The 20986-nt window shown below is 40.1% G+C and overlaps 1 protein-coding gene and 1 long non-coding RNA gene across 2 annotated transcripts in view; one reads left to right on the top strand and one right to left on the bottom strand.

Annotated features, from left to right (window-relative positions):
• Positions 1–20986, bottom strand: part of hfm1 (helicase for meiosis 1) — a 361977-nt gene that overhangs the window by 108319 nt on the left and 232672 nt on the right. The window lies entirely within an intron of this gene.
• On the top strand, positions 256–1341 carry LOC121714041. Its single transcript, XR_006033019.1, has 2 exons — positions 256–344; positions 1229–1341. It is a non-coding gene; the product is annotated as an uncharacterized LOC121714041 (long non-coding RNA).

The raw sequence follows: 20986 nt of genomic DNA, 5'->3' as shown, positions 1-20986 counted from the left end.
ACATTATTGTCAGTGTTGGGGTTAACGCAACTACACTGTAAAAAATGACACTACATCTTACTGCAGTAACACAAGTATACTTTACTTACTATAGGCTGACCTAGTGTTCTTACTAGAGTAACATTAGTAATGTGCCGAACTTGCAACAATGGGGTCTAAAACTTGAGATACACGAGTAAGCTTCACAACTCAGACCTGAGTAAACTGGACTCACGCAGTGCACACGCGCACAGTTAGCAGAGGGAGCATTCTGGATTCCACAGCCAACGGTCGGCAGTGTTACGGTGGTGCTGACTTTTGGGATGGGAGTGTAACGCAGCTTCACCAGTGACTTGCTCTGTCCGGTAAGTTTACAGTATGTATTAATGTGTCAAATGTTTACAGTATAGGTTGAACTAACAGCATTTGTGCAAAACTGTACATTCGGTTTCATTAACAGCTGGGGTAATGTTAAGTTCAACTTGCTAAGTGGCCGATATATGCGCTAGCTGCTAACAGTTTGCAGCTAACTGATAGCAGCTAGCTTCTATGCGAGTTAACACCAAAGATCTTTGTTAACACTGCCTCAGACCATGCAGAGCAGAAAACAAATATTCTAGGTATTCAAGCCCTTTGATATTTTTTATGTTATCGAAGTTATGAGGAAGTGGTGGCGCCTGGGGTCTAGAACTAGGCTGTATAAATTTGCCAATAGCAGTTGTCTTCATGAGCTCTCTTAATGAAGTTTAGTTCTAACGTTTTCTCATGAGAAACGCTTGCTAGCATGCTAAGTTGATTCAAAACGTGTAAAGATTAAACTGTGTATGGTTTACGTCGATATTCCTACTGTATTGATAAAACAATTAGGATAATTGGACTCATAACCTTACTGACTGAGAAAGCCATGGTCTTTTATCTAAAATCTTTCGTTGTGATTTAGCAAGAGGACTTACTGTAGGTTGCAGTGTGTGGAATTTGAACGAATGTGCCGTTATTGAGGTGCAAAATGGCATCCATATAATTCCAACGTATGATTGACATTTTAAATTCTATTGTGATAAATGTACTAGGCCTGAAGCAATAGAGAAAATTAAGTTGCCAAATCATAATATTTTTAGCTTAACAGTATTAATTAGGTCTCTGGAGAAATAATTTAAATTAACATTTAATGTGATAAACTTAATCAGCTGTTAAACATGGCCAATAGATGCATATTGATAATAATTTTGCCCTCTTTTTCTTTTTGCAGTTGGAAAACTGAAAATGCAGAGCAATGAACTGGACATGTAAGTTGTGCTTGTTTGGATGTGAAGTCAGAGGTCAGTTGCTCAAACACTACTGATTGAAACATGGAGGTTACACCAGAATACGGCCGAAAAAAACTGCAGAGGGTGGTGAAAACTGGCCAACGCATCACCGGTTCCTCACTCCCCTCCATCAAGGCCATCCAGGGCAAGTGATGCTTGCGTAAGGCGCGCAGTATCATCAGAGACTGTTCTCACCTCAACCACAGACTGTTCACCCCACTCCCCTCTGGGAGGCGTTACAGGTCTCTCTGCACCCAAACCAGCAGGTTCAGAGGAAACTTCTTTCCTGCGGCTGTCACCCTACTGAACTCTAGCTCTGCATCCCGGTGACAACCAACCAACTAAGCCCCCGCCAAATTCCTCCTTGCCTGTGCCTGTTGAGGTGTCCACCATGACCATGGAAACCTTGACGGGGGACACCCAACCCCCGCGGACAATTGCACTACCCTATTCCACCCATAGTGTTCTATTTATTTACAAATGTACATACTGTAATTACACTTATACCTGGCATTTTCTACTGCTCTTCATACTATTCATCCTGCACATACACGTATTCTTACTACTGTTATAATGTTACTGTTTCTGCACTACAGTACTGTTACCACACTGCACATAGCTGTATACTGTACATATATGTCTATATGGTTCATACCGAATATCCATATTTATTCTGCTAATACACTGCACATATTTATACCTAATTTATATTACTCTAAACCACCTTCTGTAAACCAACTGTATACTACTGTTTACACCGCATATTTCTTATCCTGTCTATGCACCACCTGTCTTTGTATATCAGATTGCATTTTTCTGCTTTTTTTGCACTTCTAGTTAGATGCAAACTGCATTTTGTTGTCTTTGTACTTGTACTCTGCAAAATGACAATAAAGTTATCTAATCTACACACTAGTTATCTATCTAGTGCCAACTATTTGTGTATATTCTGCAAGTAAACTTTACTATCCAACATAAAGTACCCTTTACAACTTAAAGTAAGGGTAACTCATTTAACAGTAGTAAATACAACTTTGTTTCAAGTAAGCTTTACTTGAGGGCATGAAGTAAACTTTACTAGTTGGAAGTAAGTAACCAGAACTTTAAAGTCTTAAGTAAGGATAACTTCTTCTAAGTAAGCATTACTTGTAGACATCAAGTAAACATAACTTGGAAGAGAAAAGTTTTGTTTACTTAACTTATTAGGCAACGAGTTTCCACCCTTTTTTCAAGTAACCATTACTTATTATTTTTTACAGTGTACGCAAATCAAAACAGTAGTGTGATAATTGAGCCAGTAGAGAAATAACTGTTCAGAATTAATCTGTAGCCTTGGGTAGGCTTCTGCAGAAAACAATGTTGTTGCCGATTTAATAATATCTGGCGACGTTTTTAACAGGCTACGCAATAGAAGCTTAGACAACTATGACCCACGTTTTGGTTTCGTAAATTAATTTGCCCTACTTCTTGACTGCAATGTAGTCAATTGACTGCTTGACATGTCATTTTTATTTTTATGTACAATAAACAATTACATCTGCTTTATGCCGCAGAATTACATTCATATTTGGCAGACTGCAGACGCGCCACTTCCCTCCCCATATTCCAAGATTAAGATAGTATGAAGTGCTTTTTGTATAGGCTACTATCATAAAAAAAATAGTTAAAACGAATAGCTATTTGCAATTTGACAAAACACTGGTCCTCATTTTGCGAATGCGAGGACGATATGAGCCTGTTGCATTTAGTTAGATGTCCGAGTCACGCATAATGTTTGAAAACCACTGGCTCGTAATCACAATAATTTAACACACGACAGTTGGATAACCTACTTCATCATGTCCCCATGCCTACATTTTTGTGAGTAGCATAGAGATCGTTAAAAACAATAAAGTATGGCTCTCCGTTTGGGACATCGAAAACTTATATTTTGAATAGACTACCGTCGAAGATGCTGACTTGCAAAAGCCTCGGGATAACACGTTATCTCCACTATAATCAGTCATGCCCCTTGATCAAAGTGGGGAATGAAATAAAAGTTTGAGAACCACTGGCTTAACAAGTTACCTACAGTCCAGAACACAGAATCTGTTGCAATATTCTGATGATCGGCAATGATATCGGCAAATGTTTGTTTTCCAAAGTAAGAATTTCACTTCACCATGCACCTTCGACAATACCTGGCCTACCTGGTATCATTACAAACATTATTCTGTGTCCTAAAACTGGCATATTTTATGGCATTGTGTCATGTAAGTTCGTTGCAAAATCTAGAGAAATGTGTGAGGTGGTCAGCGGGGGACAATTGAGACACACATTGGATTGTGTTATTACTTGAACATTCCACACTATCCACAGCTGTGGTAGGCCTATCAGGGGCAGGAGGATTACTGTCAGCGCAGGCTTTATATAAAATTCTTCAACAGAAGGCCTCGAATGTTGTCTTGTTTGTGGAGCGCTTTGCTTCGCTTCTGTAATTTCGGCTTCATTGAAAATGAGGGCTTCCCTCAATGACCCTCCGAGAATAAATAAGGTTGAATGAATGAATGAATGCAGGCTTGCCCAAAATAAAGGCATGTGGTTTGCGCAGCCTACAGTAAATAACAGACCCGCCAGAATGTGCGTTATGCTTTTTTACGAGCAAGATGTTTTTGGTACCCTACGCACACTGCATGTTCTTAAATAACAATGATCATCAGTAATATTCGACCATTAATTTGGGTAAATGGGCAAGCGTGACCACCTTGATTGGCTGATGATTGTAACGCGGGCATGATTCCAAACACCTCCCTTACGATGATGAGTGACAGGTCTCAGAATGCGTGCGCTACACAAGGACGGAAGATGATGAATAACTGGGGCCGTAGGCTATTCACAAAGGCTTTTATCTTACTACTAGGAGTAGGCTACTCCTAAATCGCACTTAAAGATTTTAGATTGGAGTTTTCTCTTAAAAGTTATTCACAAAGCCTTTCAGACAACTCCTAAACTAGGAGTGAGTCTTCGTGGCTATGGATGACGTCATTACTCATGCACGAGCTTGACTGAAGTGACCACCTTGATTGGCTGACGATTGTAACGCGGGAATTCCAAACACCTCTCTTCCGATGATGACTGACAGGTGACAGGTCGGAGAATGCGTGCGCTACACAAGTAGTGTGAAGGACGGAAGATGATTAATAACTGAATAAAAAGGCCTAGCCTAAATGAATAAAGAGTTAAGGCAAAACAAATAGCTTAGTAGCCTAATGAAACATAGGCCTATGGATTGATGCAGTAGCCTACCTTTGCAACATTATTAAATTAATCTGTCACCATATCCCTAGGCTACGTTTGCAAAGAGGAGAACATTTTAATTTGATTCACAATGAAACGTTACATTTCATTTACATGTTAACAATGAGTAGTTTTGGTTGTTGTTGGTGGCGTTATTGCATCCCTTTTATGAATGCAAAATTGTTCCCTTGCGATTGGAAGCTCCTGTTGCGCATAGGCTATTTCAAAACATCGCAACGTAAAATGCCACAAAAAAGCTGTTTATGAATAGGTCTTAGTGAGTTAGGAGTCCTCTCGACTTAAGCTGTCCCAGACTTAGGTGCTACTTTTAGGTCTAAAATGCTTCGTGAATTACTTTTTGTGAAAAAATTAGGAGTCCTAAAGTTAGGAGTGACACGCCCATTATTTTTAGGAGTTGCTCCTAAATTCGCCAGTTAGGAGCTACTTTTAGCCTTAAAATTCTTTGTGAATACGGCCCCTGAATAAAAAGGCCTAGCCTAAATGAATCAAGGCAAAACAAATAGCCTAGTAGCCCAATGAAACATACGGATTGATGTAGTATCTTTGTTTAGTATTTAGTATAGTTTTCAACATTTTGAATATTAGTGTCGGGTGAATTGAAATGTTCTCAAAGTAGCCTTATGGCTGAAAGCTGCTTGGGACACCCCCCCGTCAAGCAATATAACCATACAAACGCGCTTCCTGCACTCATTGTTTCAAAATGAGTAATTTTGGCTTTGTCAGAACTGAAGAGCTGTGGATGGCACGGCACGGTATGCCCAATGAAAATAAATTAACGCAACGCAACACAACACAACACAGACCCCGCTTCTCTCGCGTCAGTCACTGACATGAACGAAACACAGAACCCGCTTCTCTCACAGCAGTCACTGACAGTAACCTAGAATAAATGCATGGGGAAAAACACTTCCCCATGACAAAGACATCGTAAAACACTGAAAGTTAATATTTTGTCACTAGCAACATTCATCTGTCCTTTGTCAAATGTATTATGTTCCAAGTACCCTATGCATAATTCTGCTTCATAAAGTTGAACAAATACATTTGCTTATTTCACAGAAAAATATAAATAGCCAGTCTACAGTGCAGAGTTGGTAAGTTATGGTAGGCCAACTTTCAGTGAACATACAAACAGGGGAAATTATTTCTCTTGCAGCTGAGTAGCCTCAGGTGCGCACGTAGACATAAGGCCGAACATGCAAGCGCCAATGAATCGTGCTCTCACGACAATCGCGCCGTTAAACTTAAATAGGTTAACATCACTCTAAGTTCGCCTTCAAGCAAGGAAAACGATGATTTGAAGACATCTGTTTCGTTGGAAGGGCAAGGGGTAGCAACAGGGCAACACAGAGACAGGCCCGATGGCAGGGCTGTTATGAGAGTATTAAAATATGGGATATTCTACGGGAAAACATTAAAACGGCAAGACAGCGGGGAAAGTTAAAATACGTGATAAACACGGAAAAAGTTGGCATGCATTGTTTCGGTCCCCGTGCACAGGGATTATTTGTCATACTATTAATCACATATGATTATTTGTGAAATTGTGCAAACAGGCGCAACACATTTGAAAAGGAAGGACTGGTAGCATGTAAGCTCACGGGAAAGATTGATTTAAGAACGTTATCACAAAGTGTGTGGCTGTGGCGCGGGCGGAAGACAATTGGCAGGGGAGGGTCATGTCTTTTTTAACAATTCTGTCAGAGGGTCATTGAACAATTTCTAGCAGGCAAGAGAGGGTCATGCAACTTCCAACTGAAGCACTCAAAATTGGCCCCTTCAATAAATAACGATCAGTCCCTAGATTGCTGCTGGGCTATATGTCTTGGTTCTGTTAACAACTCATTGTCAAACGCATAGCCTATCTCGCGGTTGCATCCATTACAAACAAACATGCAATGTGAACGTCTGGGATTGGGGAGAGCACTAAATGCTCTACTGAATAAGCACGAAGTCAAACCTTTAAATGAAAAACACTCTTTAATAATCCAAAAAAATAAACCGCTAATGAAGTAAACTTGTGACCATCAAAAATCGTTTATCACTTGTAACTCCGTGATACCAGGACGTAACAGGAAGGCATTTGGCTGAGCAACGGAGGTTAATATGCTCCATGTTTTGTCCAAATGATGACTGTCTATCATCGTTGCACTCAGAGAAAACCGGAATGTTTCATTCGTCCCCGTTTCAATCGTCCCGGTTGTACCTACTCAAAACGCAGATAGAACCTTATTATTCTAAGGTAGCGAAATAGCGTTCAGCATGATTCATGCCCAATTAATTCCCCCTGTTAGTGTTCGCCTTTGTAGTTTGGTTTCGTGATGATAAACGGCTTATGGTCAAATATGTGAAAACGTTAAAATACAGTAGGCGATAAACCCGGAAAAAGTTGACAGTGATTTTTTCCTAATCACTTTGGAGGGTCATAGAAAAATGTATTGCTGGCGAGGGAGGGTCACGTCTTTTTGGACTAATGCTCCCAAAACTCCTCCGGTAGCCCCTTAAATAAATAACGAACAGTCCCTACTTGTGACCATCAAAAATCGTTTATCGCCTGTAACTCCGTGATAACAGGACGTAGCAGGAAGGCATTTGGCTGAGCAACGGAGGTTAATACTCTATATTTTGTCCAAATGATGTCTGTCTATCATTGTTGCACTCGGAGAAAACCAGAATGTTTGATTTGTCCTGCGTCTCTACGGCTGCAAACGGGATTCACTCGCAGTTAACCAAATATTTCTTTATTAGGGCAGGGCAGGCATATTTCTGGCTATTACATTATTTCTAAACCAGTCTGCTAAAGTCTGTAGTGAAGTCTGTGTAGGGTTTTCCAGGCTCCATTTCTTTTTACGAGACACCCTGCTCACTTGAGCCATCTACCGGTTGTTTGGGTTGTTGCAGCGTCTCACTGGAAAAATACAAATTAAAGTCGCGTGATACCGCGTGATCCCACGCGCGGACCGCGAGTGAAGCTGGCCAAGTCGAAGCACTGCCCACTGTATGTGATAAATTCCAGTCAGGTTTTAGATCTCTGCACAGCACTGAATCGACCTTGCTTAAAATCCAAAACAACATTCTCTTAGCAGTTGACTCTGGATCTTGCACCCTCTTGGTTCTTCTTGATCTGAGTGCAAGATTTGACACCATCGACCATAACATCCTATTAAAACGCTTGGAGGATGAAGTTGGTCTCCAGGGTTCTGTTTTGCATTGGTTCTCTTCTTATCTTAGTGATAGATAATTTTCAGTTAGTTTAGGCAATTTCTCCTCTTCCTCTGCCCCTATAAAGTGTGGTGTTCCTCAGGGTTCCATTTTGGGCCCTCTTTTATTCTCTCATTATATACTACCCCTTGGCTCAATTTTTAATAAGTATAACATTCAGTATCACTGCTATGCAGATGACACTCAGTTTTACCTGCCTGTTAACACTGATGGCATTTGTTCATTGGAGAATATTTTTAACTGTCTCAGGGCTGGATGGCAAGAAATTTTCTTCAACTGAACGAAAGTAAAACGTATATAATTATTTTTGGCCCTCCAAGTGATGTTTCTATCTTGAAAATGCACTAGGACCTCTCTCTGTAAACTGCCACAGTGAAGTCAAGAATCTCGGGGTTTTCTTTGACTCCTCTTTAGATTTTAATAAGCAAGTAAATAGTGTGTTCAAAGGCAGCTTTTTCCAGTTAGCCATTGCAGAACCATTGCAAAACTGAAGCCCTTTCTGTCCATCTAGACAAGATTATTGCAATTCATTATATGCAGGCCTGACCCACTCCACTCTCAACAGACTTCAGCTAGTTCAATATGCAGCAGCTAGATTATTAAGTGGCTCTAAGAAATGTGAGCATATAACTCCTGTGTTGGCTAAGCTGCATTGGTTACCTGTGGAGCACAGAGTTAATTTTAAAATTTTACTTTTTGTCTTCAAAGCCCTCAGTGGTTTGGCACCTAACATACAGCGATGGCCAAAAGTATTGGCACCCATGCTAAAGTTGACTGAAAAGAGGAATATAAAATCATCTTTTGTAAATTGATCTTAATGCCTTAAGTGAAAAATTAGGAAATATCTAACCTTTAAGGACACCAATTTTCTTAGTGAATGAATAATGTATCATAAATAAATAAATGTTCTTCCTTAAAATACAGGGGTCATAAGTATTCCCACCCCTATGTTAAATTCCCATAGAGACAGGCAGATTTGTATTTTTAAAGGCCAGTTATTTCATGGATCCAGAATACTGTGCATCCTGATAAAGTTACCTTGGCCTTTGGAATTAAAATAGCCCCACATCATCACATACCCTTCACCATACCTAGAGATTGGCATGGTGTTATTTCAGTTAGCCTATTAGCTGGTTTGATTTGCATTGAGCTCAATGAGCATCAAACCAGCTAATAGGCTAACTGAAATAACACGCAAGAGAGTGGGCAGCCCTGGCAAGTGCCACGTTCGAGGGGAAAGTAATCAGAGTAGTCATTATTTGTGCGAACGCGAGCATGGGGGGATGTATACAGAAGCTTTACCCATGAAATGAATGTATTCCCAAAACCAAAACTCTTCAATAATAGTCCATGGGCCAGAGCAGAAGTTGGTATCACCAATGGTGGCAAAATCTAGCAATGATTTTCGGAATCCTCTATGTCTGAGAGATATGTTTTGGTATGATAACCTTTTCTAAGTGGTAGCTTAGTTGTATTTTTACTGGCTTTTATACCCATACCCAGTACAATTCACAATACATGCCTATGTGTAGGTATAGGTGTATGCAAGTGTGTGGGATGATGCAATATGTCTTAATCTATGTTATATCATATGTAGATGCTTTTAGAAAATATACAGTTTAGATGGATAATTTAGCTTTCCATGAATTACATAGGCTTATATGCATCAGTCATACACTTTTTCACCTATATAATATAGGAGTAGATAGAGGCAAAAGACTAAAAGTGGGTGGGTCAAATCCAAACTCTTGCTATATCACATCTAGAGAGTATGGGCTTTTAGAAAATATATGGGTTAGATAGCTGAATACACTTTACACAGCTATTTTAGACCCATAACTAATAGCTTTCCATTGAAAATCAATGCATTTTAATGTAATGCAAAATACATTACAGAACTAAGGTACTGTATAGTGGTATGGAGGAAGTTGGGAGATGTTTCAATGCACATTATATCACTTCTAGAATATATAGACTTCTCAGAAAAATATATTTTAGGGTAATTAATCTGTTTTCCTTAATGATACCAGAACTATGATCGGACATGCCATGATATTTCAATTCTAAAGAGAATGCATGTAGATCCTGGATAACTATTAGGCCTAAATTCTGTTTTTTCAATTTGTCTGGAACTAGATTTGTTTTCTGAACATTCTACAGTACAAATATAAACTGCCAACTTTGTGTGTGTTGGTCAGTGTTGCCAGATTGGGCGGGTGCCCGCCCAATTGGGCTTCTTTTGATTTTGTCAGGTGGGGGAAAATCAGCTTTAGGCGAGCAAATAAAATTTTGAGTTGAATGGTTCTTTATAATCATTGTTGGGGCGGTTTTTTGCTGAAGAGGGCGGGTTTTTGAGCGTGATTGGTTTGAGTGATTTCCGCCCAATCTTGCAACACTGGTGTTGGTGTTTGCTGGGCCACAGGGCCAGTACGTGGATGGAAGCTGTTTAGTTAGGCTACAGAACAGTAGTGTCAAAAACAAATTACAAGATGAGTCCTGTTTATTTTTATTTGTGTTTTCACAAATAAAGATTCAGATGTGTGAGAATGAGTAAGGATATGACCAATGACTAGGCTACTTGTGAAAGACTAGATATAATAACTCAACCGGTCCAAGTAAGGTACTAACATCATTATCAAGCAATGATGTCTGCTGTAAACTGTAGACTTCCCCAATTTGTGTGTGAACAAAAGAAAGGACAAAAATAATATACAGAGATGTAGCCTACAGTGACCCTCGGGGACGCTGGCGAGACGCCGCTCCGTCTGGCATCATGTTTTTGTTTGTTTTTATGTAATGTTCGTAATTTTATGTAATGTCATGTTTATTTTTTTGTATTGGTTTGTCTAGTTAAATGTTTTCCCTATTTATTTACGTTATTTTTGATAGTTTTCGTGTTATTCTTAGTCCTTTTTACTGCTTCTAAGTCAGCTGAAACGTCGTTGACGTTTGTCAATTGGGAGCTTGCTATGGCTAGCTTTTGCCCTAGCTGGGCATCGGATATCCTTCCATCCATCCGTGAGCGGTGCTGCACTTCACTGTCTGGTCGAGGGGATCTCTCAGGACAGCTGGACCTAGGCTAGCTACTCTGCGAGGGATCTGCCGTGGCCGCCGAGCTCTTGCTGGCCTGCGAGCTGCCATGCCAACTGCAGACTAACGTTAGCCTAGCGGTGAGGAGCTGTAGTCTCACGGAGTAACAGACAGTCGCTGTTAGAAGTCCACCGAGTTGCGGATCTACACGATCACCCACTACTTCAGACTGTGCTTCCAGTGATCTCCAGACTGCAGTCTACAAGGCCTAACATCAACGTGATCTCCAAACTGCCAGTGAATTCACTGGGTTGATCATTAAAGAACGTTAAAGAACTTTGTTGGCATATCGGTTGTGAAGACACTCTGTGCAGTTTTCACGGATCATCATTGCCCTTGGACATTTTCAGCTGGTTTGGAAATTGGACTAATTTTAACATTACCTTTCCCCTTTTTAAATATATTTTCTTTTTTTTTTCCACTTTTTATTTGTTTTGTTGTCTGTCTTATATGTCTTGGTGTCACGGGTATGCTGGCGACTACGCCGCTCCGTCCAGCATTTTTTGTATTTGTTATTTTTTAAATGTATTTGTCATGTCTTGATGTCATGGGCACGCTGGCGACTACACCGCTCCATCCTTCATCGTTTGTCTGGTTATGTGTCTTGTTTGTTGGAGCGCTTTGGGTTGCACTATGTGCATGTTAAATGCGCTTTAAAAATAAAACTGACTTGACTTGACAGTATGTGTGAGAGAGCAGTTTCAGTTGGTAGGCTAACTGAATTTACTGTATTTGAATTTGGAATTTTGAGAGACAGAATACTGATGATGCAGTCAAGCCACAGCTCAAGCCACTGCACATACTTCACATACACAAACATGTTCTCTCCCTCACATACACTGCAAAAACTAAATTCTAACCAAGTGTTATTGATCTTATATTAAGATTAAAAAATCTATTTGGTATTGTTTTTAGTATGAAAAGACTTACCTAGCGCCCTCTCAAAAGATCATTTTGACTTAATTTAAGAAGACTTTAACTTATTTTAAGGAGTCTTATCAAGACAAATTTGCTCAACGCACTGGCAGACAAATTTGCTTGTTTTTAAGACAAATTTGCTTAACGCACTGGCAGACAAATTTGCTTGTTTTCAAGATGAGATGTCTTAAAATAAGTCAATTTTTTTTAAAATTAAGTCAAATGATCTCACAAGACAGCGCTAGGTAAGTCACTTTATACTGAAAACAATACCAACTAGTTTTTTTATCTTGATATAAGATTAATAACACTTGGTTAGATTTTGTTAGATAAGCAGTTTTTGCAGTGTACAGTACACACACACGCTCTCTCTCTCTCTCTCACTCACACACACACACGCTTCATATTATTATATTCCCTCTGCCATATATTATATATTCCCTCTGTCTCTCTCTCACACACACAGTCACATACACTGTTGCTGAGTAGGAAAAGGCCTCATTTTAGCACATCATTCATGATATATCTCTGTTGCTTTCAAATTGTTGTACATCCCAGAGAAGAGAAGCATGGCAGAAGGAAGTAGTGGTATTCAGGGGGAGTGTTTAATACATTGTTCAGATGATAAACCTTGTGGCACCTACTGTATGAACAAAGTCATGGAACACACTACTGAGAGCAGCTGAAATAAGAGCCTATCGCCCCATCCTTGATCTTGCTAAAGGTCTCCCTGAGGGTAGAATACCATCCATATTGTATCACAGAAAATGCCGTAGCATCTTTACTATGAAGAGACTGCTTGACAAGATCCTTGCAAAAGACATATCTGCAGAACCGTCTGTCACAGAGGACCTAATAAAATCTGCAAGGGAAGGTCCAACGACTTTAAGGGTTTATGAGGCCAAATGTATACAGGTGCTGGTCATATAATTAGAATATCATCAAAAAGTTCAATCATGTCAGTAATTCCATTCAAAAAGTGAAACTTGTATGTTATACTCATTCATTACTAGGGCTTTGACTTTTGCCCAAAAATCATATTCGAAGTTCGTTTGTTTATTAATATTAAAATTCGAATATATTCAAATATGTATTAATAATATTTTAACCATTAAATGTCTTCAGTAAGGTCAATATTGGTATCAAACTTAAGTTCTATATGTTCTGTCCATCAGAGGGCAGTGTATCAGTCAATGTCAATAGACTACGTGCATGAAAGGCTGAGTATTTATGCGTGTGTTAAAATTTTTATTATTGAGCAAGGGCTGCGCGATAAAACTATTAACGTTTTTCATGTGACGTATTCTAGGTTCTATAGCTTTGTTTACATCCAGCTGGTAGGCAAGGGACAAGTTGAACCCATTGAACATCGTTGTCTGCAGCTGCCTCTCAGTAGGCTACATCTCTGTATTTCAGCAATGTCAACATTTCAGGCATCAATAAAGGTGATGATGAAACGTTATCCCATTGTTCAATATTTGATAGCCTGTCACAGGAACGTTGTTTCGCTAAAATCGCCCTGATTTGGTGCATTGATCTGTATCGGAGAACCTGCATGTAGCCTAATGGTAGCCTTACTTTTTTTCTCTGTTCAAAACTCGGTTTACACGAAGACGATAGCCTTTCTTAGAAGCTGTGAAATTTGACCAGAAAGGAACATGTCTTCCTTCTGAAAGCTGACACAAAATCAAACAATATTTGATCATTTAACTTCAACTGAACAGCGACAGGTTTTGGTAGGCAGTAGACTCAGCAGACTTTAAAACGGTAGCCTAGAAGCTACTGTTATAGCCAGCGTCAGTCAGCATCATAACATTAATGGCGTTAGTCATGAATCCTGTAACATATTATATCATATAACAGCGATGGCTTATTCCAAGACGATCTGCATGGATATATAACCACCCAGAAAAACTCAGAATGTGAGTGATAAAGTTCATTAATTGTGTGAAACTTTTTATTAGTTATCCATTGCAGCATCGCCTATATTAGGCTGTTATGCTAGCTCAGCCTTTAAATATGTTGTTATTTTGGTCATGTGGACTTGATTAAACGGGTAAAGATAATTCATAAACTGCTTATTTCTTACATGACTGAAGCAGTAGCCTAGGTTCAACAGTGGTGTTTGAGGTTGCTGTGTTAAGTTGTTGTGTGTGATCGCTAAACTATTAGGATCAAATCAGTTTATTTTGACATACGGGAGTTAGCCTAAGTGACCTGTAACGTTAGCCTATAGCACAAAAGCCTATTCTGTTTTCATTTATTAGCATTTGTTGTGATTATATAATCAAATGACACACATGATAACTTGAAATAGAAGGACAGAAGATAGGTGATTGATGTCCACAAGCACGAATTTCACGAGACAAATTAGAACAAACTGTTCCGGTAAAAATAATCTTGCCATGTTTAAAATGCTGCACTTTTTCCCTTCATAGCCTGTCTCTGGCAATTCATTTTTGGATGACTGTAGATAGTTGTATTTTAGCCTACGTCTTCGTAGACAGTAGGCTACACCATTAGGCTATCTTGAGAATAAAAGACTTCACAGCTGCTAACGATCATCCTCCACAACCACGAGGATAGGTAGGCTAAACGGTCGTTCGTCGCCTTTTTGCTTCTTATTGTAAAACCAACTGTTAGGGCCTACACAAGTGGTCGGCATCCCGGTCAATATTTGATATTAAAATTTAAATTTTGAAGCTATTTGTAACTATGTGTAGCCTATGCAACCCGACTGTTGTAGGCTTGCCTACCACTCTCTGCAGTGCCTTGCCTACCATTCTTGCCTACCACTCTAGTTGTAAACAAACGGTCACATGACATTATGACGTAGGTGCAAAACCTTAATAGCAATATGTATCGCAATAGACATGTAATCGATATCAATAAAAAATACGTTCGATAGAACATTCATAATTAAAAGCAACACACACCTCCTGCCTTACGTTGTCCATAAATAAATAGGCTAAATATATCTTGCATTGTAGTATGTCAAACTCTACCAGAGTAGGCGATAGAAGTAGGCCTACCTCAACACAGACTCTCCTTGCCCTGTGCACTCTCTCTCTGTCCCTCTCAACAGGCGCATCCCTCCTCAGCATGCACATGTAATCCAAACATTAATCATGCAAGACGACTGGCTAAATTGCTATTAAATCCGGTTAGCATCATTAGAACGCTGCACGAATTTGTTTAAAACTGTTGCATTCAAATTGACTGCTAAGTTCTAATCATCTCAATCCCGATGCAAATGGAAAAGTATTTTCCAAGACTCAAACGGGCCTGTCCCAAGGAGAAAAAGTATTCATTTGAAACTTAAACACACGTAAGGAAACTGAACAGTCTAACCAGACTATGATAAACTAGCAAATTAAGCTAACGTTACTTTGTTTACAAGGCTTCAACCAGTGCTGCTTTTCATTCGGATTTATCTGCACATTTATTTATTTGAGTGTTTTTCATGATTGTTTTGCCATTTCTTTTCCCTGTTTGCTTTGATTGATAACTTAGGTGATTAAAAACAGAGGAAAGTTTAAAATAAAAGTGTCTATTATGTCTATGTGTGAGCTCACTAAGCGCGAACCAGCCAGGATGCTAACGTCACCTACAGGAGCCCAGATGACCAATAATAGCCTTGCTAATGAGCTTGTGATTTTACTTCACCAGGTGTGAAAAAAACCTCGGAATCTGAATTGAAAACAACGTTTACAACCAAATACATTTATAGAAATTATCTCCATAGGCTACAGGTTCGAATATGAGAAGATCCCTAAAATTCGTTCGAATATCTTTAATTTTTAAAATAATCGAATTATGTTTGAATAACGAAGTTCGGAGTCAAAGCCCTATTCATTACACACAGACTGATATTTCAAATGTTTAATTCTTTTCATTTTGATGATTATAACTGACAACTAATGAAAATCCCAAATTCAGTATCTCAGAAAATTAGAATATTACTTCCAACACAAAAAGACCAACACAAAAAAAGTTTTTTTTTAGAAATGTTGGCCAACTGAAAAATATGAACATGAAAAGTATGAGCATACAGCACTCAATTCTTAGTTGGGGCTCATTTTGCCTGAATTACAATGTGGCGTGGCATGGAGTCAATCAGTCTGTGGCACTGCTCAGGTGTTATGAGAGCCAGGCCCGGGGTGGGTAATCGGGAGAATCGGGAGAATTCCCGGTGGGCCACTTCACTTTTGGGCCGGTCGAGGAAAAAAATATTGACATTTGTCACGTTAGTCTAACTTCTCTTAAAGTAGGCTACACGTTCCGCATTCTGTGCATGGCACCGTTGCCACTGCATGGGTTGAAGCCTACCATGTGAGGCAGTTCTCCCCTCCCAAAAAGAGTTGGTTGGGTCCATATAGCCCGTCTTTTCCAAAAGGTTTTCTCAGATACGGATAGCCGGGCCGGCCCTACAGTAGCCATAAGCGTCAGGAAGGATGGATGGTAGAAAGAGGCCAGGACGGACTGAAACGGCCAGGTAGATGCAGCTAAATGGGCAAAGCTTCTAGATTAGGCCTACAGACAAAAGTACAAGTACATATACTCTTTTGATCCCGTGAGGCAACTGGTAAAGAGAGATAGCCTATAGGCAATGATTATTAGCAGTTATTGGGCTAATATTGGACGTTTGTAGCGTTGTCAAGCTATTTGCAAGCAACATATTAAATTACTTAAAATATTAGCCTTTTGTATCCGATTTATAGACTTTGCGGTATGCAAATATAACAAAACTGAAGTTTGATCTGTGTAGGCCTATGCGGTAAAAATTGTATCCTCTGAGCAGCATATCAACCAGTCGACCACTGAAAATGATGAGCCCGAAATTAGTGATGAGGAGGCCATGAATACAGGGACAAGTAGAGAGGATAAATTAAAGTTATTTAATGTAAGAAAGAGCAATTATGCTACATGATGAACCTATGCCTTGTTGCTTAGAAGAGGGTATAGTAAAGGACAACAATATAGCCTACCCATGCAAAAAACATGTAGCCTAAACATTAGTTCAATATGCCTCTGTGGAAGCGTGGGATAGGCTACATTTAAAAGGCTTTCTTTCTTTCTGTCTTTCTTTCTTTCTGTTTTTGTTAACTTGTGGAATAGTGGAATATTTTTTGTTAACTTCTCAGTTGAAGTGAATTATTATATAACCTTTACACATTTGTTGAACCATGGTACTAATAAAAACTACAGGATAGCAAGAGCTGAAATGTTGTTTCATTTATCCAGTTTCCACCACTATGGAAAACGTGGGCCGGTCTTGGGCCTGAAACTCCCGGGCTAAAAAGTGGCCCCACTCCGGCCCTGATGAGAGCCCAGGTTGCTCTGATAGTTTGCTTCAGCTCTTCTGCATTGTTGGGTATGGCGTATAACATCTTCCTCTTCCACAATACCAATAGGTCAGACGAGTTTGCTGGCCAATTAAGAACAGGGATACCATGGTCCTTAAACCAGGTACTGGTAGCTTTGGCACTGTGTGCAGGTGCCAAGTCCTGTTGGAAAATGAAACCTGCATCTCCATAAAGCTGGTCAGCATGAAGCAAGCATGAAATGCTCTAAAACTTCCTGGTAGACGGCTGCGTTGACCTTGGACCTCAGAAAACACAATGGACCAACACCAGCAGATGACATGGCACCCCAAACCATCACTGACTGTGGAAACTTTACATTTGACTTCAAGCAACGTGGATTCTGTGCCTCTCCTCTCTTCCTCCAGACTCTGGGACCTTGATTTCCAAAGGAAATGCAAAATTTACTTTCATCAGAGAACATAACTTTGGACCAATCAGCAGCAGTCCAGTCCTTTTTGTCTTTGCCCAGGCAAGACGCTTCTGATGCTGTCTCTTGTTTAAGAGTGGCTTGACACAAGTAATGCGATAGCTGAACCCCATGTCTTGCATACGTCTGTACGTGGTGGTTCTTGAAGCACTGACTCCAGCTGCAGTCCACTCTTTGTGAATCTCCCCCACATTTTTGAATGGGTCTCTATTAATGTGCTTGGACACAGAGCTCTGTGAACAGCCAGCCTCTTTAGCAATGACCTTTTGTGTCTTGCCCTTGTCTTGTGTCAATGGTCGTCTTTTGGACAACATGTCAAGTCAGCCCCATGATTGTGTAGCCTACAGAACTAGACTGAGGCCTAGTCCACACGTACCAAACCGATCTTTTTTACCTCCGTCTTCCCTGGAACCGTATCAAGAATATTTGCGTCCAAACGGATCCATCTCAACACGACTCAACACGTTACTTCATACCCCAGGCCTATAGGTGGCACTGTTTCTTTACAGAAATTGACGAAAACTTACGCTTTACAAACAGACAGAATAGGCTACGACGAAATGGCTAGTGCAAGGAAACCAGATTTGTTTGTGTGGACTGATGGTGAACTGTCAACTGTAAAACTAATAAACTTTATTTTACTGTTTGTGAAGGGTGCAGTCCCGTCCTTTATTTGGCTAAAGCAGGTAAGCCTTGGTTGTAGGATAGTCCGTGATTCACATAGTTTTGGCTATCACCGCAATTAGGCTACTAAACGCAAGGCTTACCCAAGTTCTAGGCTATTCTGTCGCCACATTTATAATATTGCTATAAAACCTTCGTTAGTAACAGTCAATACTTTTGCCTGCATCAAATTGCGTATTTGCATTTAGTGTGCTACCATCGGCTTAACGTGAGTTCTAAGCGTCTTTGTATGCTTATATCTGATTTAACTCGACTGTGAATGCATGTATATATGTTGTAAGACATGTAAAATAAATGAATGACACTGGCACTACGCAAAAATTAATGTAGCCTAAACACCGCACTTTCCTAATAACTTAAGTTCTCTCGCGTCACTGACAGTAACTAGAATGCATTAAAAAACACTGGGAAAAAACAGTGTTCAGTCCACCAAGTCATAAGCTATCGGTGCTGCTCAGCACCAGTTGTGATATTTATCTTACGGAGTGTAATCGTAGGTAATGTCATGTATGAAAACTAGTATTGTTAGGCAATACTATAAGTGCAAGTCCAGGGCAGCTGAGGTGTGGCGATGACATCATCGATACGCAAGCAGGATGTGCGGTTTCGCTGTCTAAACGAATTCAAACGGGCTACGGTTTCAGATTTTTCCACTCTGGGACCAGGTTTCAAAAAAGTGCGGTTTCGGGCAGTGCGTTTACAGGATTCGTTTGGACGCTCGGCGAAGACGAAGCAAAACCTCTGCGTTTAACCTAAAAAGCGTCTCCGTGTGGACAGGCCCTGAGAGACCATTTGAATGTCTTTGCAGGTGTTTTAAGTTAATTAGCTGATTAGAGTGTGGCACCAGGTGTCTTATATTGTCAATATTGAACCTTTTCACAATATTCTAATTTTCTGAGATACCACTTAGAGAGGGTTATCATACCAAATAATGTCCCTCAGGCATGGAGGATTACAAAAATCATTGGTAGATTTTGCCACCTCAGGTGATACTGATATGTGATTTTTTAGGTCCTGGCCTATGGACTATAACAGGTAAGACCACTCTACACGGTCAAATTCCTTCTCAGCATTCAATGAAATAAGCAGCTCAGGGGTGTCAGAGTGTGTAGGTGTGTATAAAATATCAAATAAGCGCCTGACGTTGTGAAAAGAATGTCTGTCTTTAACAAATTCTGTTTGGTCTGGGGAAATAATAGTTGGTAGGACAGATTCCAGACGTTTAAAGCCAGCATTTTGGCCAACAGCTTGACATCTGCACATAGCAAAGAGATAGAGCGATAATTACTGCAACTAAGGGGGTCTTTGTCCTTTTTTAATATTAGAGAGATAGTGGCCTGTTGTAATGTAGAGGGGAGTATGCCATCTCGCAAAGATTCATAAAACATGTTTAGTAAAAGTGGGGATAATTTGTCTGCAAAGGCTTTTAAAAATTCAGCAGGAAAGTCATCAGGGCCAGGGCATTTCCCATTCTGCATCAGCATTAGAGAATTTCTAAGGTCAGCAATAGTGAAGGGTCCATCCAGCCTAGATGATGCTTCAGGGTCAATGGAGGGAAGATCTAAAGAATTAAAAAAGTATTCGTACTGCGTCTCATCATTTAAACTTGCCGAAGATTATAATGTGGCATAAAAGTCCCTGAACTGATTGTTGATTATCTGCGGGTTGATAGTTGTTCCATCAGTAGTATTAATCTGGGTAATATTCTGTGACAAAGACGATTGTCGGATTTAGTGAGCAAGCAGTTTACTAGGTTTATCTCCAAACTCAAAATATTTATGACGTGTTTTTAACAGTGATTCTGCTGCCTCATTGGAAGCCAGGACATCGAATTCAGCCTTTTTTTTGAAGATCTGCGTCAGGTGAATTTACGCACTTTGACTGCAGTTCTGATATTTCATTGGAGAGGCTGATACTCTGGGCAGTGGTAACCTTTTTCTGGTAGGCGGAATAGGATATTGCTTCCCCTCGCAAGTAGGCTTTGCATGTCTCCCAGATTGTTGCTGCAGAAACATCTGGGTTAACATTGGTGGAAATAAAAAGATCAATGCGGCTCCTAATTGTTGTGATAAAGTTAGGGTCAGAAAGTAGTAAGGAATTAAAGCGCCAGGGGGAATGAGATACAGATCTGCCAGGAAGAGAGATGTCAAGAACGACTGTTGCATGGTCTGATATCACAATGGGGCTGTATGAGCATGATCTGACTGATGAGAGGAGCATATTATCAAGGAGAAAGTAATCAATACGGGAGAAAGTGCCATGGACCGGAGAGAAAAAAGAGAACTGTTTCACACTGTTATTGAAAAAGCGCCAGGCGTCAGCGACTGCATATTGCTTCATAAACGTCTGTATGACTTTAGATGATTTGGAGACAGCAGAGGGCTTGCTGGATGAACGATCAAGCGAAGTGTCAAGACAGCAGTTAACCCCTCCCCCCCCCGCCCAAGGATGAGCTGGTGAGAATTTAAGTCAGGAAGAGAGAAAAAAAAGTTTTTAAAAAAGTTACCATTGACCTGTGATAACAACAAACCGCCCATTTGTATATGATATAATGTTGGTCACGGAGAATGGTACTGATTTATGAATAAGAATAGCAACCCCCAGGGGGGCGCTGTGGCACAACAGGCTACAGCGCTCATACCATATACGGGTCTAAGTGCCCACGGGGACCCAGGTTCGAATCCGACCTGCGGTCA

The sequence above is a fragment of the Alosa sapidissima genome, chromosome 1 (assembly GCF_018492685.1).
Source record: "Alosa sapidissima isolate fAloSap1 chromosome 1, fAloSap1.pri, whole genome shotgun sequence".
Taxonomy (NCBI): Eukaryota; Metazoa; Chordata; class Actinopteri; order Clupeiformes; family Clupeidae; genus Alosa; species Alosa sapidissima.
The sequence above is the reverse complement of the archived record's forward strand: the minus strand, read 5'-3'. Positions and strand labels throughout refer to the sequence as shown.